Consider the following 19,990-nt stretch of genomic DNA (forward strand, 5'->3'; position numbering starts at 1 on the left):
GGCACAATACTTTGCACGCACCTCAACCTAGGTGGTATTGAAGTTTGTGCAAAGTGGGGCCCCCATCCAATAAGTACTTAGTGGTTGTGATAGATCTCCTTTTGTAATATGTAAAAATAGATAACTCCATAACTCGAAGGACCAACGCGGTGGTCACTTCAAGAAACTCTTGTCCTGATCTGCATGGGCGTGCTGCCTGATGATAGGTGGGAAAGTTTTTACAAAATGGTGTGTAGTCTCGACGGTGACTCACGTGTTGTGGGGATCTTGAAGGAATGCCGATGGAGCCTCCACTCCAAGCTACTCCTTGTGAGATTAATGCAAAGCACGAGTCGTCCGCATGTGTCACTCAAGTAGCTCCTAGATTGTTGCAATGTGTTTCCATGAGAGAAAGAGGGAAAGGGGACAAGGGAGAAGAGAGGGGAGAAGGGAGGGGGAAGGAGGAGGGAAGGAGAGAGTGAAGGGGGATAGAGTGGCAAACACAAAGGCACTACAAGGGAAACAAGAGAACACCCAAAGACACTCTTGGAAGAGAAGAGGGAGCTTGTATTCCAAACTTGTGCATACAACAATGAAGACCAAAGTCAACCAGTTGGGCTTTTATACAAGTCACCTTTTGAAGGGAGGGCCAACCATTTTCCTTTTAGCAATCTCTCTTTCTTTAAATTTATTTAAAAGGCTCTTGGGCCCGTCGGGTGCCAAGGCATCTTTACTATCCTTTCCATCTATCCTCTACTATTCCACTCTTGTGTTAACCATATAAGAGCACCAAATAGCACTTGTGTTAGCCTCGTGCCTCCGAGTCCTAAGCCATTTGAGGCTCAAAACTTGTATACGAGGCTCAATACTTAGAGTGGCGATGTTGATCTTGAGCTATTTGTGGCTCGAACCCCTTGAGGCCTGTAATAGTTGAGCTATTTGTAGCTCAAACCCCATGAAGCTTGCACTGTACTCCTTCCATGGCTGTAACTATTGAACTAAATCATGAAGCCTAATCAACTCTAAACACTATTTACCTTGCATTCTGTGACTGTACCTTGTGGATGTTAACATGCCCCCCTTCCTATTGCTTAGCCGCAGATTAGCGGCATTAGAGGAGGTGGATGGAGAGGACCCCGTCTAGAGGATTGCGTAGCGACGGTCCAGTTGGCAGGGACTGAGCTGAGTCAGGTATGAGCATGATTTCAAAAAATGGGTGGCATGCATGTCCTCATACGTGTGGATGTGATGGCCATGGAGATTGCAGACTTGGAGGTAGAGGTGGAGGTCCTGAAACTAAGTGGGGCCAATGTTAGGGTTGAAGACAATTTGATTGTTGAGATTGTGGGAGCTTGTCATCAATCAGCCGACTATGGGTGGGAGACTGTAGAGGAGTAAGAGGAGAAGGCAATTGAAGTGGACCGTTGCAATGATGGCTCCATCGGGGATAGAGTCGTACGTGTCATTGAAGGACTAGAGGCGGAAGCACAATCCCTCTTGCGTCATCTCTTTAGGAAAGTTGTACTTGGGAAAATTGTACAAAATGTTGGGGTCTCATTGCTAGAGATCATGGAACTGGGGTCCAAGTCCATCGACGTTCCATGGGCATGTACAAGGGATGGATCCATTGATCGACGTGGGCATTGCGATAGTGTGACAATAAAAATGATATTTTGTTTTGAAACCTGTGGGAGGATTTGTGGGGCCCGCAAGGTGACAAAGGCTAGCCATGGAGACAAAGAACCATGAAGCGTGATGGAGAAGTTGGTGGTGGGAGATGACTCTTTGCGGCTACTCTCGTTGTGGCTTGTCAATCTTTTGATGTCGACTACTTTATTTCATGTAATCATTAATGTGGGTTTGACACTAATTAGAATAATTAGTGAAAATGATTGCAAATGTGATTATGAGTGGAGTGCATCATTGTAAATACCATGGGTATGAATTATAAATACCTTGGTATAGGGATAGAATGGCTTGGGAGATATATTATTTAATTGGGAAAATAGAAATGAGTCATGTATTTTGAGTGGGCCAGATGATTGAATGGCCTTTATAATGTACTAAAATAGTATGGAGATCACATGCCAAGCACATGGAGGGCATGTGGAAGAGTGTAAAGTCAAGAGGAATCCTTCTAGAATTCCAAGGTGGTATATGGAGGATGTTGACATATGGAAAAGAGAGGGTCCCTATGGGCTCCAAGGGGAAAGACTCTTGACTTTCTCAAATTTTAAAGAGTCATGAGGATCTTGTGATGGGACACTTGTCAAAATGTGCCCAAAAGGACATTTGATGGTCACCCATGTCCTTATGTCACCAGGGGGTGAAGGAATCTACTGGCTGAAAATGTAACAAGGTGAAGGAGGGTGAGAATTGCTCTATAAAAGAGACCTCTCTCCTCCCTCTCCACCATTTTGGTTCTTCTCCTTGTAGTTATGCCATCACTTGTATCTAGCTTTGCCTATCTTTTCCCTTCTCCTAGAGCATTAGGCTCTCACTTTGTACCCCTCTTCTTGCTTTTGATGTTTTGAATAAAGTTCATGCTTCCTTTTCTTGGGTGCTACCAAATAGCGAGTTTTTTTTGAGCGAGTATGCGAGTTTTTTTAAATTATAATACACATTGGGAGAGATGCCAACAACTATAACTCTACATGCATGCAAGTATGGTCTCATGGAACCAATATGAGGCGTACAAGTTAACTCTAAACAAGAAAAGTAGTAAGATCTAAGAAAGAGAAATGATCACAATTGTTCATAAAATTATTGGGGATAAGTTTTGCCACCAAAGCATTTACTTTACTATAAATGAGAGCTTTAAAGAGACAATGAGATCATCCACAAACCATCTTAGTTGCTCAAGTCTATGGAAAAAAAACATGTTCTAGAAGACACAAGGCATTGGAGAAGTTCAAATTCATAAGTGAATTTTCAAATCCATGACCTACTAAAGAAGCAATAAGATGTATGAAAGAGAAACGATCTCCACTATTCATAAATTTCTTGGTGATAAATCCCACCAACAAATTCATTTCCTTTTTTATACATGAAACCTTAACAGCTTGGAAGAGACAATGAGATCATCTATAAACCATCTTACTTGCTCAAGTTTATGAAAGAAAAAAACATGTTCTAGAAGACACAAGGCATTGAAGAAGTTCAAATTCATATGTGACTATTCAATTCCATCACTTGCGAAAGGACCACTAACATCTAAGAAATAGCAAACAATGTACCTGAAAAGAAACAACAAAATGTTCTTTCAAAACTTGGAATGCTTGATTAAAGCATATGCAAGGACATCCCAAAAAATATAGCTTAGACTACTTTGTTTTTTCCTCCACTGCAATGTCATCCACAAAAATACATTTGGGAGCCAATTTCATCCTTTTCTTATGAGGATTCTCATCCTCTTGAGCCTTCAAAGGCTTCTTCCTCACTTGAGCTACCATCAACATCTTCATTCTCTTCAGCATGTTCCATTGAGATAAAGAGCTCCTCCACAAAAGCCACCATCCTCTTGTCATTGTCCATACCACAAACAAGTCTTCCACAGTGCAAGGCAGCCTCTATAGTGCTACCACAATCCATCATTAGGTCAAATACACCACCATTTGATGGTGTCAATGCCTCTATCAAAGCTGCCATAAATATTGGGCTCTTCTCCAACCCACCTGAAGAAAGAAATTAATGAACATTATGTCTAGCAGTAGCAAGAAGGAAGTGTCGAACACAACCACGTGACAAGTCAAGAAATGGATAACCATCAACACAATGCTTGATTGTGAAAGGAATGCTTCCCTTCTTATGATAAATAGACATCATCAATAAATGTACCTTCTACAAGAAAAAGGGTTAAAGGTGAGATATATAAATGTTTAAGCGCAACACAAACTTAAATGCATCTTGCATAGTGATGAATTTTCTTTCTACAACACATGAACTTCTTCCCAAATAAAAAAAGTTTACATACCTCCCTTCCATTTGATGCTCCTGGACTCAAACCCACAGCCTCATCAAAGTACATGTACATTTGCAATGTCAACTCATGGTTCTTCATCATGGCAGTAGCACGAACCTGCCTACGAAGACTCTCAATGTGAAAAACAACTATGTGTCCTGTGTCAAAGACTGCCAAATCTGTAATAGCGAATGCATCATCCACAAGCTGAGGCTATACCTCATTCCAACATGGTGTGGACTCTCCAAATCCTATGGTAGACAGTCCTGTTGGCAGGTTGAGAACAACCAAGTCCACACCCCATGACCTCATCTTTCCCCTCACACTTCCTGTCTTTTGCTTTGCAATGAAAAATTCTTTCAAAGTCTTGTAGGGCACACTTGCAATTTTGTGTTGAAGATCAATTGATATTTCTTGCACGTCACCATGAATAATCTGTGCATTTTCTAGCAAGAGAGACTTTTTCCCAATAATAAAGCTCTTCACTTGTGTATTGAAATAGTCTACAAGCTCCGAATGACAATACAAAATGAAAGTCAAATCAAAATGAAACACCAAGACCAAAATAGGATTGGTAACAAGTGAAATGAGAATACGATTGTACGAGGTAAATGCAATAGAAGTCATATGTAACTACCTTTTAACATATCATCATCATGCTCTCGAGCCCTCTTACAGGGAGACGGGCCATGAATTGCGGGCCATGAATTGGATCCAAATGCACTGGACTCCTGGAATGGCTGAATCCCTCATGAATAGGTGTTTCTATATTTCTTAATAGTTCATCCTTGTGGGCAAGGTACTTCTCCTTTTCACACTCAGGAAATTCACCCACCTCAAAATCAATCCACCAAGGACAATTCTCAATCTCCCATTTGGACAAACCCCTAGGTCTATCTACATTTCCTGCAATTCATAAATATCCAAACTTAAAATATTGAACATATTTTTCAATGTCCAAAAAATAAATGTACGTGTTCTTAGCTTTCTCTGAGTACATTGTTGCCATAGCATCTTCAATATTCTTCCAAGTCTACATAACATCTGGACGTTTGGATACTACTCCATTGTCCATTAACATAGACACATACCTACAACTCCCCAAAATTTCAAATGATATTGAAAAACTTAAATCTGAATCAATTTTTAAAAAAAAGGAAATGAAGATGTACTTGTAAACCACTCTCATGCCACTCTTTGTGATCTCATACTGCTTCTCTCCTGACTTTAGGTTGGACTGCATTTTCAACTCAAAAGCCCTAAAAATCTTGTGCCTATATTTTCCTTTAAAAGATTCCAAGTAGGCACAAAATGACATATCCTCAGCATCTATAGACAATGAAGGATATATTTGAGCCAGGGTTTGCAAAAGGCTCTTTGTGTCCCTTTCCAAATAAAAAAGCCATGTCTCCTTTGCAACCCACAATCTAAAACCCTTGTCCGAAACTGGGATTCCAAATGAACTCCAAACTGTTCTCCCTCCACTCAACTTTATTAAACATTGCACCCTTATCTCATTTGGTAACTATGCATTTCTAAGGAGGTCTAATTTCTCAACACCAATTTTAACCCCTCCCCCCTCTAAATCAATGCTAGTCACCAATTTGAACCACTCTTCACCTAATTTAGGATTAATAATTCCCAACCACTTGTTCATTTTATTCTCCCATCGTTTTTCATAATTGTCTTAGGGTCAATGTTCTTATCCTGCACAAAAGAACAAGATTGAAGTGTGAAGAAATAGGAAAAAAAGAAAATTTAATTATTTTCTTTGGATGAGCATTATCATACCTTGTTCTTTGATGGCTCCCCTTTGCCAACCTTGGCCTGCTCAACCTCAATCTCATGATCAATTGTGCTCTGTTAGGCAAAACATAAATAAACAAAGGCATCACATAATGCACTTTAGTCAAAGAATAGCATGAAGTAACATGCATGAAACAAATTATATATCATATAGGTACCTGAAACATCATCTTTGCCAAAAGGAAGCTAGTTAAAGGGTACCATGCCTCCTCTCCACCATTTTTTAAATCCTTTCTTCTTTGCTCAAGAACAATTTCTAGATCATTGCATGATAACTTGCTAGTGAAATACCTCATATCACATTCACATAGTTTTTGCAAGCAAAATAAAATGTCCTTGAAGGTGGTTTTCACCACTCCAACATCATTCAACCTTCACAAAGCAAATAAATTTCAAAACGTATCACAATAGAATATGAAGCTAGAAACTACATAAACAAGAAACCCAATAGAGTAGTTTAGAATCACTCGCTCATTTATTTGATGAAGAGCTCTAATTAGGCAAACCTCATCATCTCTACTAGGGGTAATAAAGGAAGCCCGAACCAACACATGCTTTTGTTTGTCAAAAGAAAACTTTTCATCTATCTCCTTTCTCCATCCAGCCAACCTATGATTTCCATCCCAACATATGAACATCTTACCAGCAAGATCACTCCAATCATCATTGCTTTGGACCTTCCTTTCAAATTGATCATTAACATCTTTCCATATTAGATCCCAATTAGCCTTGACATCATCTGTAACTTGAATATGAGCCCCATCCATTGTTTGCATTGCCAAAATAAAAGACCCCTTCTCCTCAATGTACCCATCCTATCTAAATGTGAATCCCATCTCCTTTGATTGCTTACCCAAAGTCCTTATTTTTTGGTTCATTTGAATGCTACACAAAGGGATTTTAGGAGGAAGAGTTCTCCTCACAACTCTAATTCTCTCCAATGTTCGTTGAAGAATCTCTTGTGAAAACTCAATTGGCACATTGAGTTCCTCATCATCATGCTCTTCTGACTTTGTTTCTGTGACCTTTGTTTTAGAAGGTGTTTCTTTCAACTCCCCAGTAGTATCCATGTCCTCACAAGATTCGCCTTCTTCATGGCTTATCTCAATCATCTTCTCTATGTCAGCCATCTGCACATGCTTATAGCTTATATTCTTTCTAAAACTTCTTTCACAATACAAAACAAATAACTAAGATGATGACTTCTTCCGAGTAGATCTTGTCAAGACTATTATCTAATAAAAAAGAAAGAGATTAATTGGTATATACCAAATTCAACTAACTTTCATGCTTAGGAAATGACAATGCAAAGGCCACACACCTAAGAAAATGACACCATTGATAGAAGAATCCTCAAATTTCCACCTGCATATTAATAAAGAAATATATTGACATATTAGAACAGATGAAACTAATTATGAACATAAGAAAGCATTTCATACTATAGAATACAACAAGCATGCATTCCCATATAATGTATTGGCAAAATTGTCTAGTGAGGACCACAAAGTCCCATTCTCATTCTAGAAGACAAAAGAGAAAACAATAATGTATCTTATCCTTTTCTAAGAATGGGGAATGACTCCCCACACTAGATGATGACAATATCCATAGGATCAACTTCTTCTTATTCATTCCATAGAGACATCTAGACTTGTAGGGGGGCTTGGCGCCTAGCCCACCCTTGGGCCTTGTAACAAAAAACAGATGTGTAGATAGACTAGTATGGGGGGCTTGGCAACGAGCCCCCCTTTTTGACTTCTTGCAAATAGCTAGAATTGAGATTGATAGGGGAGCTAGATAGTTAAAATCACAAACGTGTAGATTTAGCACCGACATGGGAAGTGAAAGGAGCACTATAGGCACCAAAGTAGCACCAAAGTGATATCGGAAGTGAAAGGAGCACCAAAGTATACAACAGAGGATGGGGGAGAGCATCTATTACGGTAGCCAAGCGTTCCTAGATGAGACATAGAAGGGCCAGACATGCGGTTGACAAGACCCCTTTTGGCTTTGTTGAAGAATGAAGTCTAGAAGATCCTGGGAAGGGGGCTCGGCGTCGAGCCCCCCTTTTTGCTTTGTTGAAGAATGAAATCTAGATGATCCTTGGAAGGGGGCTCGGCGCCGAGCCCCCCCTTAATGAGTTAACTGCAATCACAGACCGCTAGCTTGTCGAAGTGCTAGAAGGAGAGGAGGGGGCGTAAGAGTGGAGCGTAGAAGGAGACGAGGCGAGTGGAAGAGGAATGGAGGAGGAAGGAGACGTGAAGGAGTGGAGGGGGGAAGAGACGTGCAGGAGCGTAGAAGGAATGGAGGGGGCAGGAGACCTGCAGGAGCATAGAAGGAGACATGCAGGAGTGGAGGGAGCGGAGGCGTGAGGTGAGACGACGGAGACGCGTGAAGGAGCAGAGGAGACGAGCGGAGATGGGGGAGCTGAAAATGGGAGCCAGTGAGGACGTGTGTGAATTGGGAGGTGAAGGTCTTGTAGAGGGTGATCTCGCAAAAGGGCAAGAAGCAAAGGTCTTATAGAGGGTGTAGAAGGAAAGAGGCTACAGCAAAAGATATATGAGAGAAGAGGAAGAAGAAGAAGAAGAAGAAGAGAGGAAGAAAGGGGGGCTGTAGAAAAGTGCGGCTACGGCGGAAGACGTACGAGCTTTGACAATGACAATGGCTATGGCACTCAATCTTCGCTCGTCTTCGCTCGTTGTAACTCTAAACCGATAACTCAGCCAAGCAGAGGACGTTTCAGACCATAAGCCAGGAAGCAGATAAGTGGAGAGCGAGTTAGAGCGAGTTCTATCTCTAGCGCCGGCCCCTCAAATAACTCATTGATCACCAGAGAGTAGATAAGTGGAGAGCGAGTGCCCTTCCCCTCCTCTTTGGTAAACGAGTAACCTGACCCATTTGTGACGGGCTAGCGACCCGCTCCGTGGGGTCTCAAGATGCTAAAATGTTTGAAACCAACAATATAACAAAAGAAACATTTAAATGCAAGCAACATACTCTAACAAAAAAAAATCTCTATGACATAGTACTTCAAAATATTACATCCGAAAGTGAAGCCACAGAACTCATTGATATATGCAAATACACATCCACAAACAAAGTCATAATTGGACATACAAAATCCACAATAGACACACAAACATCCTTAAAGGGGAAAGTCTGCGGCCATGTACTATCCTATCGCATTGCAAAAAAAAGAATGCACATGTCAATCTACATATACTGGAAAAAACAATAGGCTTTGAAGAGAAAATAGCCTGTAGTGTATTGCAAACCTGTAACTCAAATGAAAAATGAAATCCAAACATTATCAAGGACACAGTCATGAAATATTACATCTCACTTCATATTTGTATAAATAGCCAACATTCCCAAAGACCTATGATAGTTGGAATATTGAAAGAACTTAAAAAAAGATATACAATGATTACCAAAATGAAGATTTGCCACCGAAGAAAGTTTGAGGAGGGCCTGAAAGAGCAATGTCATACTCCTAGGCTCTTGCTGTTGCCAATTGCAAAACTTCCTTGTACACAACATTTGTGGTAGAAGTATTATCCATCTCCTCACCCCTGGCATCAGACGCACTTTGCGAAATGAAAACCTGTGAAAATGCCACGTATAGTTGGCCATGACTGAATACCGGATTGATTGTCTTATTGACAATCAATGTTTGGCCCTGTGACTTATTGATTGTCATGCCAAATGCCAATCGAATAGGAAATTGCTGTCTCCTCATGTCGAATGGAAGTTTAAGGTTGGTCAGAATGAATGTTATCCTTCGAATAAATGTTCTATCACTAGCATTGGTACCAGTAATGATTTTAGCTTCTAACACTTTGGTGTGAAACTCTTTCCAAATACACATCTACAAACAAAGTCATAACTGAACATATAAAATCTACAATAGACACACAAACATCCCTAAAGGGAAAAGTGCGGCCATGTACTATAGGGAAAAGCCTGCGCCGGTCATGTACTCCACATCCGCCACGTCCAAAAAAAAATTTCTCTATGACAGAGTACTCCACAATATCACATCCAAAAGTGCAGTCACATGTCTGAACATACAATAGCTACATTAAAGAACTGATTGATATATCCAAATACACAGCCATAAATAAAGTCATAACTGAACATACAAAATCTACAATAGACACACAAACATCCCTAAGGGAAAAGTCTGTGGCCATGTATTGTAGGGAAAGCCTACGTGTAGTTTCGGAAAGCCTGCGACGGCCATTCACTCCACATCCACCACGTCCGCCGCATCCACCGCGGCTACAAACATACAACGGAGTACCAACAATCGTATCTGGACCAGCATCATATAGAAAGATAATTTAGGAACTATAATTATTGAGCCATAAAACTTTTATACATGTATGTTTGTAAAACCCAAATCATTCTTTAGAGTACTTACTCAGACACAAAGGGCTGTCAACAACGCTGACAAAGGTGTATGTGTAGTCCCCATTTTGCACTTGATAGAAAATTTGTGTCCACACACATTCATAGTATCCCAGCCAGTGAACAGTGATGGTCTATGGTCCATCATCCCTATGAAGCCGGCAAGCCAAGACAACGTAATATCCCAAATGGACTCGTCCATCTAAAGGATTGTGGACGTGGAGATTCATTAGAAACCTTGAATCAGGAACATTCCTAAAAGAAAAACAATAGCATGTTTTCCCACTCACATATAATTCAAAAAAACCTTTTGTTTTTACAAAAATAAAGCAACAAACAATGTACACGGTTCTTACCCAAGGTATCTCTCTAGCTCAAGCAAATCCAACAATAGTTGCGCGCTCTCCAAAGATCCCCAGCCCGCAAGATCTGCAATTTTCTAAAAGTGAGTGACTATACTATTAAACATGTCAACATAAAACGTGGTTGTCAAGCAACTATGTACCTTGCACTTGTGCTCTTGTTTCGGTGACAAACGTGAACTGCCTAGACATCCTATCACATTGCAAAAAAAATAATGCACATGCCAATCTACATATACTGGAAAAAACAATAGGCTTTGAAGAGAAAATAGCCTGTAGTGTATTGCAAACCCATAACTCAAATGAAAAATGAAATCCAAACATTATCAAGGACATAGTCATGAAATATTACATCTCACTTCATATTTGTATAAATAGCCAACATTCCCAAAAGACCCATGATAGTTGGAATATTGAAAGAACTTAAAAAAAGCTATACAAAGATTACCGAAATGAAGATTTGCCACCCAAGAAAGTTTGAGGAGGGCTTGAAAGAGCAATGTCATACTCCTAGGCTCTTGCTGTTGCCAATTGCAAAACTTCCTTGTACATAACATTTGTGGTAGAAGTATTATCCATCTCCTCGCCCCTGGCATCAGACGCACTTTGCAAAGTGAAAACCTTAACAACGTTTGATGCTCGGATACGTGAAAATGCCACGTATAGTTGGCCATGACTGAATACCGGTGTCACCAAGTATAGCCCCAAAACAGACAATGTTTGGCTCTGTGACTTATTGATTGTCATGCCAAATGCCAATCGGATAGGAAATTGCAGTCTCCTCATGTCGAATGGAAGTTTAAGGTTGGTCGGAATGAATGTTATCCTTGGAATAAACATTCTATCACTAGCATTGGTACCAGTAATGATTTCATCTTCTAACACTTTTGTGTGAAACTCTTTGCATATCAACCATGTCCCATTGCACAAACCCTGGCGAGGATTCAAATTGCGCAACAAAATTATAGGGGCATTCCTTTTCAAAACTAATCGATGTAGGGGATATCCACCACCAAGATCAAGACTGTTCAAATACTCGACTGCAAACAAAAAGGAATCTCCCCCTAAGTTGTCCACTGAGTCTGCACTTAGGTACTCCCTTTCCTCACCGGGCATTGCCTTCAATGCTGTAGCATTAATTGCATCAACCTCGATGTTTCGAGGTGCAAGAATAGCGTGCTCTTGAAAGTATGGTACACAGTCCAAAACAATTGCAAGCCCTCGATACACCCATCCAATGAGGCCTTCCATGGACTTTGTCTCTAAAAGCATATGCGATGGAATCACAACAGTATCTTCTTTTGCACATCTATTTATCCCATTGCCAATGTCTAGAACCCATTGCATGAACTCTTGCTCAGCACAATTATCACCATTCTGAAGGACCCGCATATTCTCCATCAACTTCAATACTGTAGTGCGACCCCAAATCCTTGAGTGGCATAAGGTAGCATTGACAATGCCCTCTCGTCCTGCCTTTGAAAGAACTGGCAAGACTTGTCTTAAATCCCCCCCCAACAATACCACCTTCCCACCAAAAAGTTGCTCATTGGACATGATATCTCGCAATGTTCTGTCTAGTGCCTTGAAAGCAAACCGGTGAGTTATGGGTGCCTCATCCCATATTATCAGCCTAGCCATCTTCAAAACATCTGCGAGTTGACTATTAACCTTAATATTACAACTGCCAGTACCATCCAGCTCCAATGGTATCTTGAATCGTGAGTGTGCCGTGCATCCATTGGCTAGTAGCAATGCAGCAATCCCAGAAGATGCACATGCCAAAGTGATGAGCCCCTCCCCAAGCAATTGAGAGAGCAAGCAATTGTAGAGAAAGGTCTTTCCAGACCCTCCTACACCATCGAGAAAAAAGACCTCACCACCATCTCCATAGATGCTTGCCAAAATCTGATCGAATGCAGCACGTTGACAGTGATTCAAGGACATTTCCATTTGCTGGGCGGGGTCTGTGCTTCTTTCACACAATCAAACATTCTTTCTTCTTGCAATCAGCCATTTCCAGCTTCTGACAAAGATGTTCTATCTACAACAGGCATTCCGTCAAACTCAGCCAACCTTCGCCCATGTTGTTGAAGAATGTGCTCCAAGTGCAATACAGCCTTCTTTATCGCTAGTTCACGACGACCAATTAAATTCCCCATACTTGATTCCAATATATAAAAAAAATCATCCGAAAGGTCAGCGGAAAATTTCTCCCACAAAAGTCGAGGAGACGTTGGCTCACAGAAAACCAATATTGTGACAAATAGGTGTCTCAGTTGTGTACTATTTTGATAAAACACAGCCTCTTGCATACACACAAACCATTCATCATCACTCTCCAACAATCCCCGTGCTATGCATGCTGCCTTGAAAGTAGGGTACACTTGAGTGTCAAAAGTACGCAGGTCATCAAAGGACTTGCATCTCGTGCACACATTAAGAAGCATATGCATGAAGTAGCGCTCACCAGCTAAGGGGGAAATATTGTACATCCGACCGATGGTATTCCCCTTTTGTCTTCTAGTCCACTGCTTACTGGTTTTGTTCCAAATGAACTTGTCTGCCAAGTCACCATATAGTAAGTTGCTTACGTCATATTGCAATTGATTGTAAGTGAACCATTCTATGAGGGTGGTCTTTTGATTTTGTTCCCTGCCTAAAACATTTTGCAAATCATCATCATCTCGAAAGACGACGTTATTGCGCATTAGAAGATGAACCTGCAATCTTTGCACATCGGGTTTTTCATCGTGCATGGCATACTCGTAAATCTGCAAACATGCTTCTGATGCTAACATGTAACATGCATCTAAGTAACTACTAATCTCATTAATGCCACCATCAACTGTGTTGTGCAAATGCCCTTGCTCTCCTGCATTATTTAGCTGCATCCTGATAATGGCTCTGTCATGACCTTTGTACACATATTTATACAAATACTTAAGTGCAGTGATTGTGGAGCATATTTCAACATTTATGTGTGCCTTGTACTTCACGGAGAGGAAAGGATTAAATGGCACAATCCAACGATTATCAATCACACCCCCTTTCACTTGTATCTTTCTACCATCATCACGACGCATGTAAATTGGATAGCCATCGTTCCCAACAACAGTAGTCTGTGAGAATCCACGTGGATAATGACGAATGCATTTTCCATCAACCATGCAAGCTGCAAATGGATTTAGTGCACCACTTGGACCATGGACATTACATTGCCCAATAATATTATGCAACTCCGGGAACATTGCCTTATCTAGCAACTCTGCACACACTAATCAGTCATAGTGACCGGTCTCCATGGGTTTGAAACCACCTTCTAATATCAACAATATGTGTGAGTGTGGCAGACCTCTCTTTTGAAACTCTATCACACTCACATATCCAGCCACCTTCCCAAACAAATTATATTTTGTAATTGACTGCATCATGTCCTTATGCTTTTGGAAAAACACATGGGCTATCAAATCTGGACGGTCTTGCGCAGTTTGCCCTGGCAACAATGCTATAGATATTTCAGGCCATTTGGGATTACAAGTGAATGTTATGAATAAATCAGGTTTGCCCCTTTTCCTGACAATTGCCATAGCATCTTGGTATAGCTGGCACATATACCGAGGCCCTCCCATAAAAGAAGAAGGCAACACCACCCTATGCCCTGTAGCATTGCCAAGCACAATACGTGTCCCATTAGCTGTATTCACCATGTCCATCAACCCTTGATAGACTTCAACGCATAGGGAAGCTTGGTTGTTTCGTATCCACACCAACCTGGACTCTTCCAGGCTACTGTAGGCATCAACCATGTATTGCTACAGCAATCTACCCCCACGCAAAAGACATGCATTTGTATCATATCTCACTTGCAAACGATATGCGTAGTATCGTCTCTGGGTGACACAACTCTGTCCATGTATCTCGTGCAATGCTATGCAATTAGGAACATTACTATATGGGATATATGGATGCCAACCATCTTCCCCCCGAGGGAACAAAAGAACATACATGAGAGGCATGTATGATCGGTGCAAATTAGATATTCTACGCACAAACCCATTGCGGCTAAAAATCTGAATGTCTCGATTTCCAATATCGAAGTCATCCCCTTGTCCTAGCATGATTGTTGCAACCTCACTAGCCATAGGAGCCAAGTACTGCCTTGAGGTGGAGCAGCTCTCACAAATAACCATCCTCAGGTTTGTATGTGGATTTGTTCTTAGCACTTTCCCGATAGCCATCAATGCACTGGCATATGGATTGCACTCGTGCATCATCCTCTTCAACAACTCCAAAATGCATGGATCCAAACCAGGCATCCCATGCAAACGGTGTTCTAGTTCATGATCAGTGTCATACACATACAACTATGCAAAACGTGGCATCTCTCGCCTAGCCTCATCAGGCAACAAATTTCCAACCCAATGATACACACTACCATGAACCCGAAAGTTTTGTATACCCCCATTCCCACGGAACATTTGATCAACATGGGCTCCCAATGAAACAAATGCCATGGCACTATTATAAGCCCTAATGTTTTCTTAAACAGTTTGCTTCTAGCATCATGTCTGTGCAGTAGAACTCTCAAAATCTCTGGTGGTTCTTCTAACGGCAACAATGACACACGACCAACTTTGCAATAGTGCTTGCCCACAACTTGATGCATATGCATTTGCATGTATCGTTTCCACAGTTGAGCCTGGCAAAAGCTGCATGTATGATTAATGGATCCGAGTGCATGAAGAGAAGGAGCATTGAAGACCAGTGGATACAAAGATGGGTGCTCTACATTTTCCCTTAACGGAAAAGTATGCAAGATAGAGAGGCTCCCCCCTGCACCCAAAATCACAGCCCTGTTGTGAACAACACGCCTTCGGGCTCTTAAATGAGTAGCATCCCTGGTTGCATCCATTTGAGTAGTTGTACGTACTACTGGAGCATGTTCATGCGGATTACCTACTATTGGTGAAGTATGGGGGTCCATTGTATTTTTAGCAATGCACGCTACATTACTGTGCCCATGCATTTGATTCTGTTGTCTGCACAGGCCAACTTCTACATCCATAGATTCCACTACCACCCTCATGCTTCTAGCAACTTGTGTTCTCGACCTTGTTCTTTGTATAGCATAAACTCGACGGGCTGCCCACGTTGAATCCACTTGAGTAGTTGTACCTATTATTGGAGCATGTTCATGCTCATTATCTATAGCTCGTAAAGTATTGACGTCCATTGTATTTTCAGCAATGCACGCTACATTACTGTGCCCATGCATTTGATTCTATTGTCTGCGAAGGCCGTCTTCTACATCCATAGATTCCACAGCCACCCTCACGCTTCTAACTCCTTGTGTTTTCAACCTTGTTCTTTGTATAGCATAACTACGACGGGCTGCCCGCGTTGAATCCATTTGAGTAGGTGTACCTATCACTGAAGCATGTTGATGCACTCTACCTACTATTACTGAAGTATTGAGGTCCATTGTATTTTCAGCCACAATGCACGCTACATTACTGCATCCATGTATCTGATTATGTTGACTGCAAAGTCCTACTTCTACACCCATAGATTCCACAGCCACCCTCATGCTTCTAGCACCTTGTGTTTTAGACCTTGTTCTTTGTATAGCATAAGCGCGATGGGCCACCTGCGTTGAATCCAACAGTCTTCTCCTATGAGAACGTATTGAATGTAGCCTCTCTTCTATTTGTCTTGCCATCTTCTGTATCCACTCAACCAACTACATAAATATCTATTCCTCAAAGGGAAAAATAGCTTAATTAAATAACTTATGCATCATCCCTAACCATGACAAAATTGATGTATCTCAACCAATGTGCCCTAAGGAAGAAAATAATTTAGAAAAGCAAAAAGCAAGCACAAGGAATCCTAAACTCACATGTGCATTGGCACTACCACTAGCAGAGAATGGCAATGATGCCAATCTCATGCTATCAACTGATCATCAAACTCACATGTGCATTGAAACTTTTACCATTATCCTACTACAGCCAATAAATATAGTGGAATGTCAATCTACAGGTTTAGTTTGTCTAGATTACCACTACTAGAGAATGACAGTGATGCCAATCTCATGCTGGCAAATACATAATGACACTGAGACCATCAAACTCACATGTGCATTCTTCTATGTAGTGATCACTGTCTTCGCTGTGTAGTGTGTAGATATCATATGGAATTGTGTCAATCTCTGTGGAGAATGCCACCAGTTGAGAATGGCAGTGGTGCCAATCTCATTTCAAGACCTTGAAAATGGCACAAGGAATCCTAAACTCACATGTGCATTGGCACTTTTGCCATTATACTACTACAACCAATAAAATTTGTGGAATGTCAATCTATAGGTTCAGTTTGTCTAGATTACCACTAGCGGAGAATGGCAGTGATGCCAATCTCATGCTGGCAACTATATAATAAAAATGAGATCATCAAACTCACATGTGCATTGAAACTTTTGCCATTATCCTACTATAGCCAATAAATATAGTGGAATATCAATCTATAGGTTTAGTTTGTCTAGATTACCACTACTGGAGAATGACAGTGATGCCAATATCATGCTGGCAAATACATAATGACACTAAGACCATCAAACTCACATGTGCATTCTTCTATGTAGTGATCACTGTCTCCGCTGTGTGTAGATATCATATGGAATTGTGTCAATCTCTGTTAATTAGCAAAGCCATCCTTTTCCCATCTATCTAAAATTGAGAGCGGACCATCTATGCATTAAACTCATAGTGTCCCGTGACCAAGTTTCAGTGTGTCACTATCTTTGGTATGAGTAATGCTCATATATTTTGAACATATGAGCAAAATACAATACCATATGTGCAACCATCATTTGAAACATAAAAACCAAAGATAACATATCTAAAAACTCAAAGTTGACCATCTCAAGAAACGATGTGTGCATGAATGAACATTTTCAAATAAAAAAGTATAAGCATTGCATCAACATTTATGCGAATACATGATGCAAAAAATTACAAATATTTGAGTATATCTTAAATAAAATGAAAATGGGAAGGAACAACAGGCAGTTGAAATATTGAATTAAATTAGCTTCCATTGCCATATATACATCAAATGAAAGTAAATATAATCATTTGCAAAAAACTTGTCTTGCCAAATAACATAAGGGCAACCCATGTACAGGAATTTCATAGAAGCATTTGGGGTTCTAGTACAAAAAGTGACATAAAAGTTTTAGGAGTCTCTTAATTGTCACGGGTTGCGACCTGCTCTAGTTTATGGCTCATCCTGGTTATCAAAGCAGTTAGCCTATTTAAACCAACTTTGAACGTTGACACCTCAGTGGACAGTAGTTGAACTTGTTCTTTCAGCTTATCAACTTGTAGTCTACACCCATTCTCACATACAACTGCCCTTCTCCACCTCTCCCCAAAATCTGCTGCATCCATTGATTAGAGTCCTTAACACTATTCTCAATTTGAGAAATCCTTGCAATGAGAGTTCGAGGGAATTCTCCCATGCCCTGCGCTATTATTGCACCACCATCTGAATGGATTTCTCCCCATAAAGAGGCCAAATATCGTGTGTTCATGGCACATGCATCCTTATTATCCTCGCACATGGCTTGAATGGACTTTAAAAGATCGTAATGACTTGAATGCTCAGTTGCATGGGTTGAAGCTCTCCCCCTTCTAAGTCATTTCATTATATCAACAGTGCGACGTTCGCGGCTAGACTTAAAACGCTTTGAAGGCAACTTGGGACCCTGATTTGCTCCATGGGATGAAGTCTCCGCCCTTGCAAAAACTTGATTTGTCACATGAACACTATGTGGCTCATGAAAAGATGACAACACAATGTCAGAAATTGCAGAGCCCTCCACCCTTGCAGCTCGCTTCATTGCCCGAAGGCTTTGTCACCCATGGAGACCTGACTCCCCAAGATTTGCAATAATGGTAGAAGCCATTTCTGGAGCTGCATCCAAAAACAAAATACAAAAACCTTTTCAGGTATGTATTGGCTCAATTGTATAATTGGATCACACAGATTCCATAGAACAAACATGAGCAAAAATCAATTGGCATGATTACCAAATCAAAAGCGAGCATACCAACGTATTTAGGAGGTAGATACCCAACTTATTCTAGCCCATCTCCTCTCAGCAAAGAATTTGGAATCAAGTTGGATGGATTGAGATATTTGTCAATGAGCTCTTGCCAAGCACTCATGCAAATATTTTCTGATTCAAAGGCGGTAAGTTGCTTAGAGTGACCAAGGATATGGTGGTAGGAAGTAGAAATCATAGGACATGTTAAAAGGAAAAATCCACATGGAAGGCACATGGCTCTAGCGTCTATTTCAAAAATCAAATCCCCCTATCCTCCCCTTGCCATGCATTAGCCTCCTCTACCCACCCCATGGCATTTGTTACCTTTAGGTGCGAGCTTTCCCAACCCTAAATCTGAGACCTTAGTCCTATGATCATCACCAAGCAATATGTTTAATGGCTTTAGATCCTTGTGAATCAAGCTAAGCCAACCTATTAAAACACAATTCTTAGATGCCTTCTGAAGTTCACAGGTGGTAGGTTCCTCATCATCCAATTGGCTTAGAGTACTAAGGATGTGGCAGAAGCAGGTAGACATCATGGGGTGTGTTAGAATGGAAAATCCAATTGCAAAGAAAGCCTTTTATTCAAAATTAGAGGAAACTCTCTCGAGATGTAGCTTCAACTAATATCTAATCTCCTCACCTATGGAGGTTAGTTCTCATGGCTATAGTGCACATGACATGAAACATACATAATCCTTTACTCTCGTTGAGAGGTTGATTAGATCACTGGTCCAAGCACATCATGGCCTTGTCTCTAACTAACACACTAACTTATTTCACTTCTAGCTTGCCAGCTCATCAAGATGCTCTTAGGAAAGATACAATTACATTTCATGATTACTAGTCCAAGCACATCATGGCCTTGTCTCTAACTTATACACTAACTTATTTCACTTCTGGCCTACCCAGTCCCCCCCCCCCCTCTCCGTCTCTCTCTCTCTCTCTCTCTCTCTCTCTCTGTCTCTCTCTCTCTCTCTCTCTCTCTCTCTCTCTCTCTCTCTCTCGCTGTGTCTATGTAGCCCCACCTGTCATCCAATTGCCTCACATCTCGAGCTTAGTTCTCATGGCTATAGTCCACATGACATGAAACATACTTGATGCTTTACTGTCGTTGAGAAGCAAGGCTAGCTTCTCAAAACGAAGGTTAGATTAGATCACTTAGGGTAGACTTGCAAGCTTATCTCTAGACATATTGCCAGGTCTCAAGATGCTCCTAGGAAAGATACAATTACATTTAATGATTACTGGTCCAAGCACATCATGGCCTTGTCTCTAACTAATACACTTCCTTATTTCACTTCTAGCTTGCCAAATCATCAAGGTGCTCTTAGGAAAGATACAATTACATTTAATG

The sequence above is a fragment of the Dipteris shenzhenensis genome, chromosome 5 (genome assembly GCF_047967505.1).
Source record: "Dipteris shenzhenensis isolate YYH24624 ecotype China chromosome 5, Dip_SZ_1.0, whole genome shotgun sequence".
NCBI lineage: Eukaryota > Viridiplantae > Streptophyta > Polypodiopsida > Gleicheniales > Dipteridaceae > Dipteris > Dipteris shenzhenensis.